We start from the raw sequence: 22,257 nt of genomic DNA on the forward strand, positions 1-22,257 counted from the left end.
GAGTGGTACCAAGTGTCGCACAACACTCCCTAATAGGATTTTCCAGGCTGCAGCAGGTAGTCTATGAGGGTACTTTGTTCATGGGAGCACACAGACGAGGGTTAATGCACACACGGCACTCTGGGAATTGGTCGCTCCCTCCTCATCTGCCTGCGATGTCAGCACCAATCCGTCACAAGGGATTTCTCCCTATGAAACTCAGGAGCCATTTCTGACATCTCAAACTTACTAATTGTTGTCTCTAGCTCTGTGAAGTCCTAACGAGTTAGTGTCTTCAAATGGACGAGAAAAAACCTCCAGAATCGGTTTCCATGCTGAGTTATAAGCTGTTGATAACAAGAGCGAAAAGAGGAGGATGCCAAGGAAGAAGCATTTACTCCCCTCCAATTGTTCTATTTCAACAGGGCAGCTTATTGCAGCTTCCCTTCGCTCCAAACCACTTTATGACATACATTGTAATGTCTTTAGAGTTCTGGGCAGCCTGCGAATGGGCCATGCCATGCTTCTCTCTGTTCATAGTAACAGTGGGACCTGGTCCAACTGCCACCCAGGACATAAAGCCATAAATCATCCTGCTGGCACCATGCTCCATTTCCTCAACAGCTACTAGTTCCTGCAGGGGACAAAAAGGCTTTTGTGGGCATTAGAGAACAAAAACGTTGCCTCTTTTTGTGAGCTCTGAAGTTCATAAGCGATGCTAAGAAACCCTGCAAAAAAAGAAGTTACCATGCATAGTTGAACCTCATTGCAGAGTTTTAATAAGGCTATGACTAAGCTACTGCTGAGTAAATGTAAACACCTGTTGAACAGAGGACAAAATCAGATCAGTCACTGTTTGTGTATATGGCATACATCACCATGACAACCTACGGCTGAAATCATTTCATGAAAATTAAGTCATGAAGTTTGTGAGTTCCTGTAAGCGCCTGACCCGGTGATTTCAAAAGTGCTAATATAAAGACTCCAGACTGCCAGAGCTGCTCTGGCCTTAGCCAAAGGTGGCCTTCTTCCCTCCCTTCTTTCCTCACATTCCTTCTTTTCCACCAGTCTCCATCCTCCTAGAGTGTTTGGATGGCTCCACCTCACTGTCAGGCAGTGAGAGACGGCTGTTTTCCTTGCAGGCCAAGATCAAGACAGGAGATGGTCCTCAGGGGGCCCGAGGATGTGAAGCTTCTGACATCCCGTAAATCTAGGGTGTCCCATCTCCAATGCTCGATCTGTGCACAGCAATGAAAACACCAGTGAGGCGTGAGGATGAACATTCCTCGGACTGTTCACACACTCACACACACACACACACACACACAAGTCTCTGGATTGTGCTGGAAAAGTAACACTTTGCTCCCTTTCATTTCTTGACTTCAACCTATCTGTCCACATCACCAAAGAATTGTGTCTTTCCACCCTTGAATAAGTCTTCAAACCCAATACTTTTAACCATATTGATTTTCACAGGAAGGCTTTTAGTGTGCAGCCTCTTGTTTTTGTTAAATGATGAATGGTAAATGTGTTGTTTTAGAGTTTTTGAGAAACAAGTACTACTACTTGTACTTGATTTCCAATTCAAATATAATTCAAAAATAGCAATTGGGAATGTTTTGTTTGGCTTTATTAGCAGTTTAGGATTCAACATCCTAGAAATTAATACAGTTTAAAATTTCTCACCTACAGTGCCCTGCAAAAGTATTTACACCCCCACAAAAAACTGTAAACAGTGGTATTTTGTTATGGTTTTACTATGGTTTTATGATAGGCACAAAAGGTAAGGTTTGAAGAAGATTTTCACCCTGAACCCTTTATTCTAATAATCTTCAATAAAATCCAGTGCAAGAAAATTATGACGAAGACCAAGGAACTCATTACACAAGTCAGGGGTAAAGTTCTGTACGGCATAACTGCAAACCTACCAAGACATGGCTGTTCTACTAAAGCGACAGGCCAGGCAAAAAAAACATTAATCAGGAACAGCCAAGAGGCCTAAGGTGTGTTTTCTCCTGCAGACTTACCTGAGGCAAAGGAGCAACTCAAGTGGGAAAATCTGATGACAGGGCAATTATTACTTATGAACTCCACTAATCTGACGGTATTGGAAGGAATCAAGAAACCAGTGTTGAAAGTAAGCCACAAATAAATACTGTTTGCAGTTTTCCGCCATGGAAAGGAACCAATCATATAAGGGGCACAGCAAACAAGTGAAAGAATGTGGTCTGGCCAGATAACAGCAACACTGAACATTTGGTATACATGCAAAACACTAAGGTTGGTGTAAAACGTATTAACAAATCATCTGCACTGTGGTGGCAGCATCATGCTGCCTGGGAAGCTGGTTAGAACTGAAATGAAGATGGATGGAATTGAATACAGGACACTTTTCAAAGAAAACCTATTAGAGGCTTCAAAATATTTGAAACTGGGCAGAGGTTCATCTTACAGAAGGACAATGACACTAAGCATACAGCTAAAGCTGTGATGGAATGGTCCATTCAAAGTCTGAACCTCAGGCTTACTGAAAATCTGAGGCAAGACTTAAAAATCCATGCTCATTGATCTCCAACCAGTCTGACTGAGCTGAAACTATTTAGGAAAGAAGGATGGGAAACATTTTAGTCCCTGGATGTACAAAGCTGATAGACCCATACCCAAAAAGACTTGAACGTGAAATTGCAACAAAATACGGTTCTGCAAAGTACAGATTTCTGTTTGTCTGACTTAATTAGAATAATACACTTATTATACAGACACATTACATGAAAGAAAGACTGTTTGAGAGATGAAGAGATTATAGAGATGCACTGAAAAGCATCCTGGCCTACCACAATGAGAACAGCAGACATGTTTGGTCAGGGCCAACCCATGTCACCCCTTTCCCCCCTCATGTTACCCACGTTGGCCAGATTTTTCACCCAAATGGAAATGCGGCCTGTCACTTTCACGCAACCCCCAACCGCTCCGTCTGTCCAATCCGTCACAGCGCGCCAGCAGCCGCACAAATAGGCCTGCCACTCTCACTGTCATCTGAGTAACGGATGTTCTATCGTTACCACTGGGTGGGACCAGGCACCACTCAGGTCCACTCCTCCTCAGTTTTTTTCCTCCATCCTCCATCCTCCTTACTCCCACAGCTTCATCCCCAGTGATTATTTTAGACCTCTAGGAGTTTAAGTGCCCTCTGAGAACACAGGCATGTGTATTTACTCCTCTGCACAATGAATGCTTCCCCCGATCTCCCATCAAGACTGAAAAGCAGTGGTATAATAGGAGCAGGGGTGGGATGAAATAAATTGTGTCCTGGACTGGTAACCTAACAGCCATCATAAATAATGTAGACCTATTTGAAGGGGAAGATGGGGCATTAGAAGCTATTTACACTGCAGGAGCCCAGCTATCGATCAGCATGGTACGTCCCATAGATAAGAATGGGATGATGTCATGGTAATTTATAGTGATTCCTGATGGTAAGGCTACAAAGGGGATTTTGGGATGACAGGATCATCAGTTTTTGGGGTGTGGGGGATGTGATGCATTTGGCCATCAAAGGAACAATCCGCATGGCTGAGAGAGGTGGTGTGCCTCTGATACTCGCATAACCTCACACACCTACACTTATATATTATATACAAATTATAGATTAGGGTCACATGTACATTTTGCATTTAAAGATAAATGATAAGGACATGATTTGGTGCTACACAGAACGGTGAGAAGAAAAGAGCTCACACTTGGTTCTGTATGCCTCCCTCCTCCTCATATGGCAGCATGCACCGTATATAAAGAGAGTGCTATAAAACACTGGTTTTCCACTGGTGTGCCTTGAAGTGAGCCAAAGGCCATATTCAATAAGAGACAGAATTACCATTCAGGGATCGCTGGTCAGGTCAGATGACTACACAAGGCACACTTCTATCAGGATGAAAATTTAGGAACTGTGAGACATGGAGCATGGCTATGGTGTGCCTTGGGAAACCATATATACTGCAGTAAGTAAGTGGGAGTTGAAAGTTGAAAAAGAACCGCAAGTAGCTAACGGTCACAAGTCAGAAATGTCTGGAGGTTAAAAGTGTGATATTTGAAAAGTTAAAAGGATACTTTGGATTTTATGAAGTGAGATTTTGAAAGTTATTATCAGTAATATTTCACTTACCTGGTAGACGCATGTCATTTCACCGTTAGTTTGTATAAAAGTGAAGAAATGCAATGTTCAGCTATTTAAAATAACTAAAACTGAAACTCTTCATATATGTGGGACTGAACACTAGAGAAGCACTACTCTTATAAAAGGGATGGTTAGGGTTGTTGCTGCAACTTATTATTCCACCGGGAGTAGAGTAAATGTTTGGACTTTGAGGCACTGAAGATGGATACAGACAAGCAGCCTCTATTAACTTAACAGGCGCTTATTTTCCTTTATGATCTGACATTAAATCAGACTACACGTTTCCTTTTTACTTTTGTACTAAGTTGTTGAATGATTTTTTTTCCAAGAGACAAAAAGCTGTTCAAAGCAAACTGTGTTGAGCAGATCAACCACAATGTTCTTTTCAGCATTTTAACACCTTTTGTAGTAGGTCCACCTCAATTTGTCCCTGTAACATAAATAAATAAACTTTGGGAACTGGACAGACTTCAAACACAAAGGCTCATGTGCATGAACAGACACACCTCAGTGAGTGATAAGCTTCTAAAATTGATGTCTTGCTGAAAGAAAAACTTCCAGTGCTCAGGAGATGTAGAAAGTGGAGAAAGGAGGTGGGGGGACAAAAGCTGGCATGACTCCACAGTGTTTTTTTCTGTAGCTGTCGTCGGAGCATGAACATTGTTTGGAATATTAGTCCAGAACTTCTGGCATCCATCCAGACATCGGCCTGTGCCTTTGCTGGGGGGATTTACCAGCAGGGTTTGAACCCCACCACACATTCACACAAACACACACACACACACACACACACACACACACACACACACACACAAATACCACTATGTCCATTAACCAGCAACACCCGTCTCCTTAGCTCCTCAAGACAAGAAAGACTCCACAACAACAAGATGTGTGGAGCCCAAAGTCCTGCCCAGCCCTGATAACAAGTCTCGGCTTTATAAAAATAAGTAAACACATGTGGCTGTTTGATGTCTATTTTATCTCTGGTAACTTCAAATTCTCTAAGAGGTTCCTTTTTTTTATTGAGATCAAATTCACTAATTAATCTGCTCACTTTTTTATGAAATCTTATTAGTGAGACAAACTCTTGCTTTAACTAAAAAACTGTGGCGGTGCACCAGTGAAGTTGTAGACTGGCTTCTTTCATGCCGATAATGAAAGTTGCAAAAAGCCTTAGAAACTCAGCTGAACTTGGGAGTTCTTGTTTTACACTAAAAACAGCAGAAAATCTGTATACAGTGCCTTGCGAAAGTACTCTTCCCCCTTGAACTGGTCAACCTCTTGCAATATTTCAGGCTTCAAACATAAAGATATAAAATTCAAATTTTTTGTGAAGAATCAACAACAAGTGGGACACAATCGTGAAGTGGAATGAAATTTATTGGATGTGTCAAACTTTTTTAACAAATAAAAAACTGAAAAGTGGGGCGTGCAATATTATTCGGCCCCCTTGCGTTAATACTTTGTAGCGCCACCCTTTGCTGCAATTACAGCTGCAAGTCTCTTGGGGTTTGTCTCTATCAGTTTTGCACATTGAGAGACTGAAATTCTTGCCCATCCTTCCTTGCAAAATAGCTCGAGCTCAGTGAGGTTGGATGGAGAGCGTTCGTGAACAGCAGTCTTCAGCTCTTTCCACAGATTCTCGATTGGATTCAGGTCTGGACTTTGACTTGGCCATTCCAACACCTGGATACGTTTATTTGTGAACCATTACATTGTAGATTTGGCTTTATGTTTTGGATCATTGTCTTGTTGGAAGATAAATCTCTGTCCCAATCTCAGGTCTCTTGCAGACTCCAACAGGTTTTCTTCCAGAATGGTCCTGTATTTGGCCCCATCCATCTTCCCATCAATTTTGACCATCTTCCCTGTCCCTGCTGATGAAAAGCAGGCCCAAACCATGATGCTGCCACCACCATGTTTGACAGTGGGGATGGTGTGTTCAGGGTGATGAGCTGTGTTGCTTTTACGCCAAACATATCGTTTTGCATTGTGGCCAAACAGTTTGATTTTGGTTTCATCTGACCTGAGCACCTTCTTCCACATGTTTGGTGTGTCTCCCAGGTGGCTTGTGGCAAACTTTAAACGAGACTTTTTATGGATATCTTAGAGAAATGGCTTTCTTCTTGCCACTCTTCCATAAAGGCCAGATTTGTGCAGTGTACGACTGATTGTTGTCCTATGGACAGACTCTCCCACCTCAGCTGTAGATCTCTGCAGTTCATCCAGAGTGATCATGGGCCTCTTGGCTGCATCTCTGATCAGTCTTCTCCTTGTTCGAGATGAAAGTTTAGAGGGACGGCCGGGTCTTGGTAGATTTGTAGTGGTCTGATACTCCTTCCATTTCAATATGATTGTTTGCACAGTGCTCCTTGGGATGTTTAAAGCTTGGGAAATCTTTTTGTATCCAAATCCAGCTTTAAACTTCTCCACAACAGTATCTCGGACCTGCCTGGTGTGTTCCTTGGTCTTCATGATGCTTTCTACGCTTTGAACAGAACCCTGAGACTATCACAGAGCAGGTGCATTTATACGGAGACTTGATTACACACAGGTGGATTCTATTTATCATCATCAGTCATTTGGGACAACATTGGATCATTCAGAGATCCTCACTGAACTTCTGGAGTGAGTTTGCTGCACTGAACGTAAAGGGGCCGAATAATATTGCACGCCCCACTTTTCAGTTTTTTATTTGTTAAAGTTTGACACATCCAATAAATTTCATTCCACTTCACGATTGTATCCCACTTGTTGTTGATTCTTCACAAAAAATTTTAATTTTATATCTTTATGTTTGAAGCCTGAAATGTGGCAAGAGGTTGAAAAGCTCAAGGGGGCCGAGTACTTTCACAAGGCACTGTATCTATCTATCTATCTATCTATCTATCTATCTATCTATCTATCTATCTATCTATCTATCTATCTATCTATCTATCTATCTATCTATCTATCTATCTATCTATCTATCTATCTATCTATCTATCTATCTATCTATCTATCTATCTATCTATCTATCTATCTATCTATCTATCTATCTATCTATCTATCTATCTATCTATCTATCTATCTATCTATCTATCTATCTATCTATCTATCTATCTATCTATCTATCTATCTATCTATCTATCTATCTATCTATCTATCTATCTATCTATCTATCTATCTATCTATCTATCTATCTATCTATCTATCTATCCATCCATCCATCCATCCATCCATCCATCCATCCATCCATCCATCCATCCATCTATCCATCCATCCATCCATCCATCCATCCATCCATCCATCCATCTATCTATCTAGATAGGATTAACCACCAACTGTAATAGACTTTCTTCCAAGATTTATTTGTGTTGGGCTCAATCCACCTTTCCATTGAACTCATTAAACCCAGCATCACCACCATGTTTCACCATTGACATTAGTTTTATAGACATATTTAGAATTGAGAAAGACATATTTGCTACTTTATGACTTTCAAGTTTGGACATGCATGTGCTACGGTGAATATCCCTTTAATCTTTCGGGGACACATAAGATAGATCCTTAGGCATGATAAAAGCAATGAGTATGTTGCAACATCATTTGAAAAAGAATGAAAAGAACATGTATTTGAACAACAAAAAGGATCCTTGCACAGAGTACGATACATTTATAGTAGCTCTATAAGAATGCAGTGAGAGTTGGAAACACGGGAAAGTGTTTTTCAGAGGAGGAGAAGGACGAACGTGCATAGTCTGTTCAAAACAAATGAGACACAATGCTTAGGGTCAAAGCTGGGTCAGCTGCATGATGCAAGTTGTGGCAGGCAGCAAATGATCAGCAAAATAGAGGCAGATGTGTCATACATGGAGCATATACTATCAGAAAAAGTGCCTAATTACTGGGCATGGATTTTGGCTTATTGACATGTTGTTTCCTTGAAGTGAAGAAGTTAGAAGGGTTGAGGGTTGAGCATTTTTTGAGAAAACCGCCGCAAAGGTCATGTATCCATGAGCATTGCTTTGACCTCTCACCCTATCCCCCTCTGCAAGTCCAGATACCAAGGGAGATGCGTAACTATGGCAACAATAGCATTGGGTCAGAGATGGGGCAGTTGGTATATATTTTGTAAACCTAAGTGTTTTAAGTACATTATGTTACTCCATCCATCACATAATCTTTTTAAATTTAGTACAATGAGGAGCATAAAGAAAATCTTCGAGAAACAGGCAAATCTGCTCAGTATATACCCAATATGGATGAGGCAAAGATAGGTCCTAGGTCTTAACCCAGCTTGCATGAAGTGAGAAGAAAAGAAGGAAGTCACGGTTTTTTCTCTCACCCCTCTTTTGTAAGATCCAACCCCACACCCCTCTCCGCCCATAATAAATCTGCATCTGGTAAATAGACCATGAATAAAGAAAGATTTTTATCCTCAGTGGCAAATGGGAGATTTAGTGGGCTTCAGCAACCTCACCCCCTCTTCTGAACAAGTACAAAGTGGTCACTCAGTGAGCCTTAAGAGGTATAAAAAGCCCACGGTAGTTCATTAAATCTCCAACATGGGAAGATGGGACCGCTGTGTCTGTGATTTACCGCAGTCAGGTGCAGAGTTCGACAGCGGCGGCATTCAACCCAACCTCTCATTCTCTGTCTGCCCCAATAAGGAAATAACTGAGCATGGTTTGCTATTTGTTGGCGACGTATTGGCATCTTGAAGAACAGAAGGAAAATAAGAATAGTTCATTTTTTAGTTCCAGTTTCTTTTTTTATCGAGGCTAAAAGTAACTCTGTGTCTTTCACATTATTGGAGGGGACACTAACAGGTTTTTCATTATTTTCAATCATTTGCAGTATTAAATGTGTGCCACTGGTTTCCCTGGTATTTCTTGAAATGTATTTCCTTTTCATTTAAAACTTTGTATTCATCCCCTAACTAACTTTCAAAAGTACCTTATTTCAAATGTTCTCTCTTTCAAAATAATATACTGTAGGTAAATCTCAATAAATTGAAATATCATTGAAAACGTTATCTATTACAGTAATTAATTTCAAAATGTGATGTTTTTCAAGCTTTTACTTCTATTATTTATTTGATTATGGCTTACAGCTAATGAAAACCCAAACATCAGTTTCTCAGTATCACAGGACAGTAATAATGGTTTTTTAGTCACACAGATGTTATGTTCTGCCCTACATTCTCACAGGGAAGACTTTACGCCCTTTAGTATGAGAGTAAAGTTCAGTGGAAGGTAAAAGAGTGGCCATGTAACAATGGATCAGATCCTGACCCTTGCAGAATTGTGGTAAGGATGCATGAATACAAGTGTCCAAAATAAGCTTCCTGAATAGGGTTGCTTTAGAGATAAGGTTCAGAGGGAAGGTCAGAGCTCTACTTTGACCAGTTGTGGCATTATGTCCATCTGATCAGGATGTCATTGGAGATTTTTCAGGCTTCTCCCACCAGGGGTAGACCCTTTGGCAGATACAAAAGTGGCAACTTTGTATCCTCTCTCAATTGGGAACACTTTGAAATGTTTTTAATGAGTTGGAGACATTTGAGCCTGCCACTTTAAATCTTTTATGACTGATCTTCTTATTTCATGGAACATTAAATATTTGCTCCCAGCTTACTTTAGAGTTTGTGTTTGCCCTGTTGAAACATTGACAGGACATATGCCAAGACTGTGCCCTGAGACAAAAGATGTGGTGCATATCATTGTAATCTCTGGTATAAAAGATAGAGATATTGCTGTCAAGGAAATTCAATGTTTTGATTTTTGTTCAGTATGTCTCATATAGGCAGAACAATTAGCATGCTACTATGTTCACCTACATGTAGTATTCACATGTGCAGAATCTCGAGGATGTTTCTACTGTCATAGAAAGTTTGCTCACTCTGGCCTGAAAACTGAAAGCATTTTTAGATCTGACTTTGCTCTTACGCGTCAGAGATCACTGAAAAATGTCACTTCATCATCCTAATGAAAATTTCCTCGTAGTTTTTTCCACAAGCTTTTCCTGACAGCATGTTTATTTCTTTATAAATGGCTTTCAAAACTTACCAAGGAAAGTCATTCCTGCTTGTTTCAGAAGGTCATGTTCTTACCTCAACAATCTGCAAAGCAAATCTGGTAATCTCATCACTGAAGGACGGCATAAGGGCAGATAAATGCCATTTACCATGGGAGTAGTAGTGCAGTATGACTCCCTAAATAGGATGATTTAGACTTGTATTAATCAAATTCAGAAATGTCAAGTTTCCCTCTGAATTACAGAGAACCCCTCCTTTTCCCTATTTCCCTTCACTTTCATCACTACAATTCCTCTTCTCCTTACCCTTCATCCACCTCTCTTTTTCTCCCTGATGTCAGTAAAAAGACGTAGGGCCTGATCAGTGGAAGCTGATATCTTAATAGAAAGATAATGAGAATAGATCTGCTCGATGTTGAGCTGTCTGCGTGTTCCTGCGTGTCGCCGTGTTCGACCACTTATGAAAGAGACAAGGAGGAGGGGGAGTGAGATGTCCTCCGGCCCTTAGTACAAAGATAATATTCGCTGTTTTATCCACCTCCATCTGACAAATGAGTGTCATTAATCAGGAACTCCACCATATGTGTGCTTCTGTGGGTGTGAATGGGTGGGAAAAAAATGCAAAATAGAGGTGACTACAGAGCATGAATCTTTCTTGTTGTTTGTGCAAGGAAGAAATGCAAACATGGACACACGTGGAACCACACTGACCTTGCAGATTATACTATAGATAAATTACACACAATTATTGGCAGAGGAGTATGAGGAAGTTAGGCAACTTTTCCTCACACTACTGAAAATGACAGTCAGAAACATCATCTCCCTGAGTTCATATAAACAAAAAAATGCATCAATGTCTAATGCGCTTAAATGATGATTGCTCAGCTGTGAATTTAATGTGGAGATGAGAAGCTACATCAAAAAACCTAAACAGAAGTCAACACAACACCAGATGTAAAACAAGTATCAGCAAACTGAGGCCCTGTTTACACGATGTCTTTTGGGGAAAATGTAAAAGTTTTGATGCATTTCTACAGTCTGTCTACAAGACAAGTTTTCATGCGCAGTATGAATGAAATCAGTAGACGTTTATGTGCACCGCATAACGGATGCCAATGTGTAGACAGCAACAGAAAACAAAATCCAGTTTTCAATGGATCATTGTCATGTAAACAAGGCCTGAAATATATGGCAATTACATATATTATAAATGAAATATATATTCAATGACAGTTCAATGACAATTCATATACAGCAGAATGTCACCAACAACAAATGAAACATTTATGATACAGAAATCTGTATCATTTCAACATGTACAATAGTAAAATGCTGTAGCTTTTCAAAGAATCAGGTTTCCAAGATTTATTAGATGGATCCTCAGCACTCCATTTGCTCATTAGGTTGCAACATGAGATTAAAGGTTTGTGATTTGACAACATTTATTTTGGACAGTTACTGTTTCAGGGAATAAGAATATGTCCAATTTTCCAGCTTAAGTAAATGTAAAACAATATTTGTTGCTTGCTCTTGAACAAAATGACGCCTGCAAGCAAAAAAGTGCGTATGGAATACTAGGCTTGGAACCTCCGTATTCACTTCAACGTTTGCCGCTTGCAAGGCTCCAGACTAAGGTGGTAAAACTGAGAAGAGCAAACAAATACAAAGATTTAAAAAGGGAACAAAGGGCAAGTGGAATGATAAATGTTCAAGTTGAAATGGAAAGGAGCTGCTGAGAGGACCAGCTGTTGTTCCTCTCCCTGGTTAAGGTGGTAGACAGACTGAGGGCCCAATGACAGCTTTTGTGTGAACAGTCTCAAAGTAATCTTGATGTGAATTTATTAATAGAAACCCTAACATAACTTATAGCAGTGTGCAGAAATGCTGCTACACCTTTCCACAGAAAGTTAGGAAATTCTTTATAAAATACTTGTATCTTTTCATCTCTATATTACTCTTTAATACACATGTGCTACTTGAAGACATACAGTGCCTTGCAGGTGTGAAACTCCTGGAACTCTTCCCCATTGTGTCACATGATAACCACAAGCTATCTATTCTAGTTACTCTGTTTATGTGACAAGCAAACACAAAGTATTGTATGACTGTGAAGTTAAAGAAAAATGACAGCTTGTTTTTCAAATATAAGGCTGAAAGGTGTGGCAGGAATTTGCATGCTGCCTCCGTTACTCTGATTATCCATAAAAAATCCTGCCCAGCTAATAGCCTTCAGAGGTAAACCTAATTAGTTTAATGGGCTTCATCTGTGTTTGTTCAAAAACACTGTTGAGCAGCACAGAGTCTAACAAACACATCAGACAGATCAGCAATAAAGTTGTAGAGAAGCAGACTTAAGTTATTAAACAATATCACTTGCTTTGGACATCTTAGGGCACTGTTTAATCCTGCATTAAAAATTGATAGACTATGGCACAAGTGCCAACCTATCAAAAGATGGCCACCCATCTAAACTAGTTAGCTTGGCATGGAGAGCATTATTCATAGAGCCAACCAAGAGGCCCAAGATAACTCTGGAGGAGCTTCAGGGAGGAAAATCTGTTGATAGGAAAACTATTGCAAATCTGGCCCTTTATGGAATGGTAAAAAGAAAGCATTTGTTAAAGAAAGCTATAAGAAGGCCTTTTTTTAAGTTTGCCACAACCCATGTAGGGGACATAGCAAAGACACTATATTTGTTGAAAATCTAATACAGTTCATGACGCTTAACTCTACAGGTAATACATGGTGGTGGCAGTGTCAGGAAAGACTTATCTTCAACGGGGACAGGGAAGCTGGCCAGAACTGCTAGGAAGACGGATGAAGCTAAAGACAGGGCAGGTCCAGAAGAAAGCCTGTTATAGGCTGGAAATTACTTGAGATTGGGGAGGAGGTTCACCTTCAAGCAGGACATCAACCCTAAACATACAGCAAGAGATACAATGAAATGATTTAGATCAAAGTATGGTCACATGATGCTCTCGATCAAGTTTGACTGGGCTAGGTTAAACTTTCAGTCTCTACATGCTCAACCCCAGTAGAGACATAACCTAAAGACTTATGGTTGTAATTGCAGCAAAAGATCTTTTTACAAAGCATTGACCCAGGCTGGGCTGAATACATACACACGCCACAAAGCAAGTATGATGTCTGAGTCACGACGCAACCATAATCTGAAATTGTATGGTTGCGTTGTGACAAAATGTAGAAAAGTTCAAGGGGTGTGAATACTTAGAGAATACTTACTTAGAGACTGTGTTTCACATCATTTGTGATGCATGTTGTGAATGCCAGGTATTATCCAGCCACACCATAAGATGGAATACATACAGAGAGATCCTGAAAAACATCCAAAACTAAAGTTCACATGAAATATATCCATACTTTTCAGTTCACAAAATATTTACATCTTTCTTCACACAACATCCAGAAACATTGTCCCCCACTCATATTATAAACAAACCACTTGAAATTCCTTCACATTATGAAAATATCTGTAAAAGAAGTCTGCTTAGTTCAACAAAACACGATGTACAAACCAAGAGCAGGGAGCTGTTGGCCTGCAGATCTGTAATGGTACAAAGGTCCCACTCTGTGAGATGGCTCACAGCCCTGGTCCTTCCTTCTGGCCTCAGCTTGGCCTCAGTCTGAGGCCATTTGTCCTTGGCCCGGCCAACCCTACACCACATCCCCACAGAAGCATCTCTGCATCTCTGATCTGCGCCACTCTGCTGTGTTTGTGCCAAGTGCATACTCCAACTGCCCAACTTAATCGAGGCATGACCTGAGAGGCACACTGCCCTCACTGTGAGCAGAGGCTAACCCCAAACACAACCTACCACTCACTGTGACCATCTTTTCCTTCTTAAATTTCAAAGCTAGCACCTGACCTTGTTTTATTCTTCTTTATCTGCTGCAATTTTACACACTAAGTCAGAAGACAGACAGGGACTCTTTCATATCCTTACTCACAGTTGGGCAAGGTTGTCCTGATTCTCATGTTACAAATTCCCTCTTGTAACATTATTCCATCAGAATGAACAATGACAAATACATTTTTGTCTTTCTGCTTGTTTAAAACACTCAGAACTTTCCACAGAAGCACATGTAAGCCCACAGTGGGTAAGCCCAACTGTGATGTGCCCACCAGGGAGCAGCCTGACACTGGAGCACTGCTGCAGCAGTTTAGCTGTTTGACTGTGGGAGACCACTAACCTCCTATGCTCATGGAGGCCATGGTCCCAAATATCAGTCAAATGACAAATCAGGAAGCTGTTTTAAAAAGAAATCTACAGAATAGCAGTTCATTGTGCATTAGTAATATGTGGATCAGGTTCTTCTTCATGGTTTGACTCTGGAGGTGTTTTCTAGTCTCTTGCTGTTGAGACTAGAAAATGACAGAAAGTCTGACACTTCCCTGTTGTTTCCCTGAGATACTTCATGTCCTCCGTAGATGGAGCTCACTTTCGGCCCGTCACCGAGTCTTACATCCCGCTGTTTGTGTCTCCGTCAGTCAGGCTGTGTTCTGAGAAAAAAATGTGAGGACTCCACATATGAGAGCGTTTAACAAGGCTGTAGCCGTTGTTTTTTAATAGTTCTGGTGATGATAATTGTGGACTGTGTGATGGCTTGCTCGTTAAAGCTGCTGCAGTAAGACTCAATTTCAAGGCTGTAATTGTAGCTTGTTAGGATAATGCCAATCAGGAGCTTTGGCATCTGAATTCATTAGGGCCTTTATTCTTTTAGACCCTCTCTAATACTGCTGTAGTGGCATTTTTATTAAGCAAAACCAAACAGTGGACTTTTAGTATAAGGTATTTTCTTTTTACTTTTTTTTTCATATGTGGCCAAGCAAAACGTATTTGTACCTCTTTTCCACCTTTTGTCACATTACAACCACATATTTCAATGTGTATTATTAGGGTTTTATGTGATGGACCAACACAAAGTAGTCCATATTTGTGAAATGTAAGTAAATGATACATGGTTTAGAAAGTTTCAAATATACATTTGAAAAGTGTCATATACTTTTGCAATTTTACTGCAGTTATATTGCATGGAGAGCATTTGTGAGCATACATTTTCAAGTCTTGCTACAGATTCTCAGTAGAATTTTTGTCTGAACTTTGACTGGGCCATTCTATCTCATAAACATGCTTTGATGTAAACCATTCCATTGTAGCTTTGACTGTATGTTTAGATTTGTTGTTCTGCTAGAAGATGAACCCGCACCCCAGTCCCAAGTCCCCAAACAGGTTTTGTTCCATGACTGCCCTGTATTTAGCTCGATCCATCTCTTTATTAACTCCTATCAGCTTTCTTATCCCTGCAGAAGGACATTATTCCGACAGTGTTCCACATTAGGGATGCTTTGTTAAGGATGGTGTGCAGTGTTAGTTTTCTACTTAATATAAAGTCTTCTACACAGGCCAAAAAGTTACATTTTGTCTCATCTGAACAGAGCACCTGCTTCTACATGTTTGCTTTGTCCCCAGTGTGTGTGTGTGTGTGTGTGTGTGCGTGCGTGCGTGCGTGTGTGTGTGTGTGTGTGTGTGTGTGTGTGTGTGTGTGTGTGTGTGCGTGTGTGTGTGTGTGTGTGCGTGTGTGTGTGTGAGGGGGTAGATTGCTGCACATGCTTACTGTATAATTTAAGATATCTGGGGAGCTAAATAGCACTCTAGCCGCTAGTAAAGAGTGTCTGAGGCCAGTTGGAGGCTTCCAGGCTTGTTAGGTATTAGAAACTGTTGAGGCAGGTGGTGGAGGGGCTGGAGCCAAGGTCCATATGGATCTGCTCACAGAACAGTAGTGGCAGCTTATGGGCTTTTGTTACTTTATTCCAGCACGTGGCATATCTGTAGTTCCTAAAGTTAATCGCAATGTTTTTTGTTTTCTATGTTTCTCTAATATTCTTACCTTCAATATGAGGAAAATATTTTTCTTTACTTTCCAAGCAGTACTTGTATCAAAGTCAAACTATTAGTGCTTTTCCTGTCAATAGGTTGTTCACTGACCTTTATTTTTCACTGTAGCTCTATTTAGAAGAATTTAAAACAAAAACATTTACGTTTTTTTTCTAGCTTTTACTCATAGCGTCACGTTTTCAAAAGAGCTAAATTAATCCCTTTTCCCTCTTTGTCTCTAACCTCAAATATTTACTGTTGGCGTTGTCTGTGGGCGGCAGGCGAAGGCAGCAGGCGGGTGGAGGGTTGGAGGAGCGCAGAACTCCGCAGTGCGCTTTGGCCAAAGAGGCAGAATGTGAGCCCGGCTCAGCCCAGCCTCGAGGGCCCGAGTGTGTTTCCGAGCTGCCTAATTGAGATCTCAACGTGACACTGAGTGCTTGTAAATTACAATGTGCTAGCCAGACAAGCTGGAGGAGCATTAAACTCAGCAGCAGCTCCACAAACATATGTGAGGAGTGTGCGTGTTTATGAGTGCAGTTGGCTGTTCTTAGGTTTGTTGTGCGTTGTTATTGTTAATGCACCTCTGTTCCTTGAAAAAATACTAGAATACCAATTATAAGGTTGCCATTCACCCACCCCCCAGGTCTTTTCTTCTCCCTGCCCTCATAGTTTTTGACCCAAGTTAACACCAAAACTATTTAAGTGACAACCTTATGCAAATACCTGTAGTAAGATGTTTAAGTCGTGGTGACTATTTAGCAACAATAGTTGTGAAAAACGTTTGAAAGTATTGAGATTTGTTTCATCTGTAGTTTCCAAAAAGACAGTCATTATTGTGATATTTCAATAGTTTTCGTCAAGTGGTCCTCCAATATTTCTCAAATGAAGGAGTGAGGGAAAAAGTGAGGGATAGTCAACAAGGGGAGTACAAAATAACTAGAAATATAATTTGTCTATGGCTTTATCTAGATAAATAACTCTAAAAAAACCTTGCTTCATTTTGTACGTGTCTTGCAGAGATTTGAAGTGTATTTTTATTATCTGCTAATAGTCTTCAGTAAGAAAATGTAGTTGTGGGACTCCAATAAAAGGTTATTTATTAGTATGAAGGCACTCAGGGTTAGTTTGATTTGATCAAGGGTTGTCTATCCTAATCCTGGATTAAAAACAAATAAATAAAATAAATAAGAACAGTGAAATTTTAAATACAAAATAAATGGTAAATGGACAGAACTTATATAGCGCTTTTCCAGTCATGCAGACCACACAAAGCACTTTACACTAGAGCCAGATTCACCCAATTGCACTCACTAACACACACACATTAATACACCGATATGCAGATCGGTAGGCAACTTGAGGTTAAGTGCCTTCCCCAGGGGCATATTGACATATGACAGGAGGAAGCTGGAATCGACCTTCTGATTGCAAGACAACTATTCTTCCTACTGAGCCACAGCCACAATGTAAGGTACACTTAAATTATAGGAGCATACTAGAGCCATACAATAAATCAAATCCCAAGACAGTGCAGTGTCAGTGTTTGCAACAAGGCTACTCCTAACAATAGCTTGCATGCAATATTTGGTTTAAAATCATGTTTCAAGTGCCATGTATTCACAGCCTGTATGACAATAATATTACTGGGCTGCTGAATGTTCTCTACTTGTCCTAGATTCAGACCATTTGTATATTTTTAGTGGCCAAGACACCAAAGCTCACAGAAAATGGTGGGAATATAGTTATAATGGAAGAGAAATAAAGAGTAAGGGAATGTGAGTTGGATATAATTGGTATTTTTAAAGAGTACTATCAAAATTCTATGTTTTCCTGATACCATTCAGCCCTGCTCTATACCATGGAAAAAAACTGCAATGCAAAGGTTAAGTGCATGGTTATGAAATGGTTTGTTGACAAAATGGAAATAGGTGGAGGTAAAATAGGAACGCTTGGATATGAATTTGATGAACAAATTACAGCAATTACAGAAATTATTTTTGATTTCCATTTCAATCATGTGATTTTTCATAGATTCAGCTAAAGAATTTAAAACAAATGGTGACTTTGTGTAACTTTGTCTCTTTTAAGAAAGTGCTTTAAAATCTCTTTGTAAAGTTATTTGTAGCCAAATGTTTTTAATTGTTACTGTTTTTGTAAAACCTGAATGATTCTAGCAGGTCAAAAGTAAGTGGCTTATCAGTCAACACAGTCAATTAAAAATAGTCAGGCACTGACCTGAAAATAAGTGGAAAAGTAACTTTCAAGGACTTCAAAGGACTACAATAAAGTCTGTCTCCAGACTTTATTTATCATACATAGAAAATAGGAATGACCGAAGATTTTTGCACTGTACTCCAGGTCCTCCTGAGTTAAAAGACAGTATAAAACAAAAAAAAACAAAAAAAACTTTTTCATGTGAATTGAAATTTTGTTATGAGGTCATGGCAATTAGCTGCTGTGGGCTTCAAACCTGTGCTTGCATTGCAATAATAAGAAAAAACTAAACAGGGTGAGAAACATTCTCACTTAAATGCAGTGTCTGTAGTTAGAGTTCCTTTTTTGACTGGTGAGGAAAAAACACACCTACATACACTTTTACTCTCTAACCACATTACAGGAGTCCCTTGAAAATACACTCAGGCTCACACACTGTATACAGACTTGTCAGTCAAGGGGTGAGATTGCTAATATTTAGAAGTTGTAATGAGTGTGATGTCATTCCTCAACACTCCAGAGAACAATCTGGCAATCTGGATACTGTCAATCACCCCGTGCCTGCAGGCGTTACCAGGCCGAGGTGGGCGCTTGCATGCATACACGTCTCCACAGAGGGAGGTGGGAAACTGTGTGTGAGTGTGTGCTTGTGTGACTGTGTTAGTTTTGGGTTTTCAATGAGCGTCTCCTTAACAAGGACCCAACATATGGGCTGCACATGGTGACTTTTTTTGAGAAATGGGCTTCATCATTCTCACCTCATCACGGTACAGCGGCTGCACACCCAGACATGCCCACTCTGAAGAACACACCCTCACACATCCACACCCCGCTGGTCTTATTCTACACACCTCTTCATGCACATACAGTGTGCCCTAACCTTTTTAAACCAGTGTAAAATGTTTAAACTTGCCTTTTAATCTTCTTTTATCCAAGCTGTGGTTGAGAAATTGTGTGAACATTTCATTGAAAAATGGTTGATTTTCCCTTCATAAAAGCCTATGTTTGCATCTGTTGTTAAGAACACTTGAAAACCTAAAGCAAAACTCATTAGTATAATAAAAGAGCCATTACCGCTGACCTTACAAGTTTCTTTTTGCAGAGCTCGAGATAGGATAGAAGGAGACCAAAACTCTTGATGAGGCAGGCAAACCAGGCAAGACAGGTGGGAAACTACAAAGTAGCCAGTCAAGCAACCACAACTGTGTCTGCGTCCTTGCTCTTTTTGTCAAGAGCATGTTAATGTATTAATGAAATGCAAAAGAGGACAAAGAGGTTTGGAGATGGGGGGGGGTTCGTTCATATAAACGGCTAATTAAAATAATGGGGAAGGAGAGACCATGTAGTGCAGTGTCACTACTGATTAATTCATTCATAAAGAACAGGACAAGCACAGCGGGCGTTGGCCTTGCAGTTTGCCCAGAAACTGATGCTGGCTGAAAATAGAGGCAGGCAGAAAAGTGATAGACAGACACACTGTTCATCATTGTAAAGTGGGAGGAAGATATTTTAAAATAACAAAATTATTTATGGCTTTAAAATCAGTAAATATTCAGATATTCGTAAATAAAATACAGTGCAACAGTCTTCAGAAGTCACTTGTATGTAAATCTCAATATAAATCGAGCTGTTCTGTAAAGGCCTCAGAGGTTTGTTTGAGAGCAAACACCATCATGAAGTCCAAGGAACACAGCAGACATGTCAGAGATAAGGCTGTGGACAAGTTTAAAAAAAGGCTCGGGTTATAAAATATATCCCAAGGTTTTAGAAATGTTATCATTCCATCATCCAAAAAGGTCAAAACTGAGAGCATTGATCAGAGAAACAACTAAGAGGTCCTTGATAACTTTGAAGGTGTGGCAGGGATCAACAGCTCTGGTAGGAGAATCTGATATCTTCTCAGGTTGGTGGACTGGAAGTAGAATGCAGACGGGTAGGCAGAAGCAGCTCGGTAAGTGAAGAGATTTTAATTTAAATAAAAACTTTGAGCAGGTGGTATCAGGTGTAGGCATAAATATGGGCTTGGCATAGTGAAAATCGGAAGAATCCTGTTTGAAACTGAAAAAGATCTGAGACTGGGCAGGAGGTTCACTTTCCAGCAGGACAACAACCATAAACATACAGCCAGAGCTACAATAATGATCTAGATCCAGATTGTATTAATCAAGAATCTGTGGTAAGACGCTCTCCATCCAATCTGACCGAGCTTGAGCTTTTTTGCAAGGAAGAATGGGCAAAAAGTTCAACCTTTAAATGTGTAATGCTCACTACATTCCACCCTATAAGGTTTTGTGTCCGTATCACATCGCTGTGATGTAATTTATGTACTTGTCCTCATACTCCACAAGAAGAAAAAATGCTTACTCTTCTGATGTGTTTGTGTTTCATGATTGTGTAGGGATTAAAAAATGTGTTTAACCCTCAGGAAGTTGAATGTTTTAACTAAACTGCATCATGCACACTCCATCACTAGAGTTTCATAAGCTTTGTTAGGAAGAAGCAAATAATTCTGTAGTCAGACATTGTAATCAGCAACTCGTAATAACTCATGATTTGGTGTCTTTTTTTTTTTTTTTACTTTGTGTGACATGTTTCATATTTCCATTTCCTCTTCTTTCCCAAAGACTTGATTTTCTTTTTCTCCTATGGTCTATGTGAAGTCGGCTGCAGGGCGGCTCGAGCGCAGACGTTCTCTGCTCCCTGCAAAATCAGAGCCCATCAATCATGTTAACATGTTAATTAGTGGGATTTATTTTATTCAGCAGAAATAACAGTAAGGATCCCATTACAGAGGATGGCCCGAGGGCTAGATGTGTGTGTGTGTGTGTGTGTGTGTGTGTGTGTGTGTGTGTGTAAGAGAAAGAAAGAAAGAAAGAAAGAAAGAAAGGTGTGTGTCATTGTATGTGTTTGAGGTTTGCTTCCTTTGGGAAAGACCTCCTTCTGCTCTTGCGCAACATCCAATGCCTCTCAGCGGCACATCTTTGCTAACTAACTAACTAACTGACTACCTCTGAAAAGCCAATGGATAAATTGTGATTTGGGTGGTCATTGCACCACATACTCAGGCCATTCCTAATGTGTCAAGCTCATTTTGCTTAAAAACACAAATAGAATAGCAAATTGCAGGCTTTCTTTTAGTCAATCAAGTAAATTTGTTATCCACAACTCTTTTCAGCTGTGAAGTAGATGCCTATTCATATGCAACAAAATACTTACACTCCACTTAGCAAATAACACATGGAATTCAAGATGCCACACACACACACACACACACACATATATATATATATATATATATATATATATATATATATATATTAGAAGGTTTACATTGGAAGTAAAATAGGAAGTTTTGAAATACGCACCTAAATATAGGGTTGTTTCCATGAATTTCCTCTTGATTCTTTATATATACAGAAATAGTGTGGTCATGCAGTAAAACCTGCTGAATTTGCTAATTTTCAGATTTACTCAAAACCAAGAGTGCTGAAAGGGAGTTTATTTCTCGGTGGATTTTTCAGACTTCCTTCATTAATAATTATGTGTTCTGTGAATTTAAATTTATGTTGGTTCAACTTCAATCTTTTGTATATAATGTCACAGTAACTCCTGGTATTGCAAAATTTAAAACTGTTTGTCTGTCCAGTCTGAATGAAATCTTTACTATCAGGAGTACAAGTGTACATTTCCAGCACATGCTAATTTATTACTGTAAATGGGATTAAATATATTACATCACAATTTGGGTTTAGATAAAACCTAATTTGGGTCAAGATCCAGACCATAGCCACTTATTTGGGTTAATCTGGTTTAGGGTAATATGCTGTGGATCTCTGTGTGTACACAGTGCTGTTGCCAGGTTTTTGTGTTGTCATATGGTTAGACCATGACAAATCATTTTAAAACTTCCCAACTTTAATGTGACATATATATTATAAAGTTCAAGTAAAAACACACAAATCTGTTTGAGGG

At 39.8% G+C, this 22,257-nt stretch overlaps 1 protein-coding gene and 1 long non-coding RNA gene across 13 annotated transcripts in view; one reads left to right on the plus strand and one right to left on the minus strand.

The window, feature by feature from the left end:
* mecom (MDS1 and EVI1 complex locus) overlaps nucleotides 1–22,257 on the plus strand; it is a 190,739-nt gene that overhangs the window by 87,384 nt on the left and 81,098 nt on the right. The window lies entirely within an intron of this gene.
* Nucleotides 11,625–21,056, minus strand: LOC124883769. The gene is made up of 3 exons (XR_007042309.1): nucleotides 20,864–21,056; nucleotides 13,418–13,510; nucleotides 11,625–13,090 (listed from the first exon to the last, which is right to left on the minus strand). It is a non-coding gene; the product is annotated as an uncharacterized LOC124883769 (long non-coding RNA).

The sequence above is a fragment of the Girardinichthys multiradiatus genome, chromosome 18, assembly GCF_021462225.1.
Source record: "Girardinichthys multiradiatus isolate DD_20200921_A chromosome 18, DD_fGirMul_XY1, whole genome shotgun sequence".
Classification (NCBI taxonomy): domain Eukaryota; kingdom Metazoa; phylum Chordata; class Actinopteri; order Cyprinodontiformes; family Goodeidae; genus Girardinichthys; species Girardinichthys multiradiatus.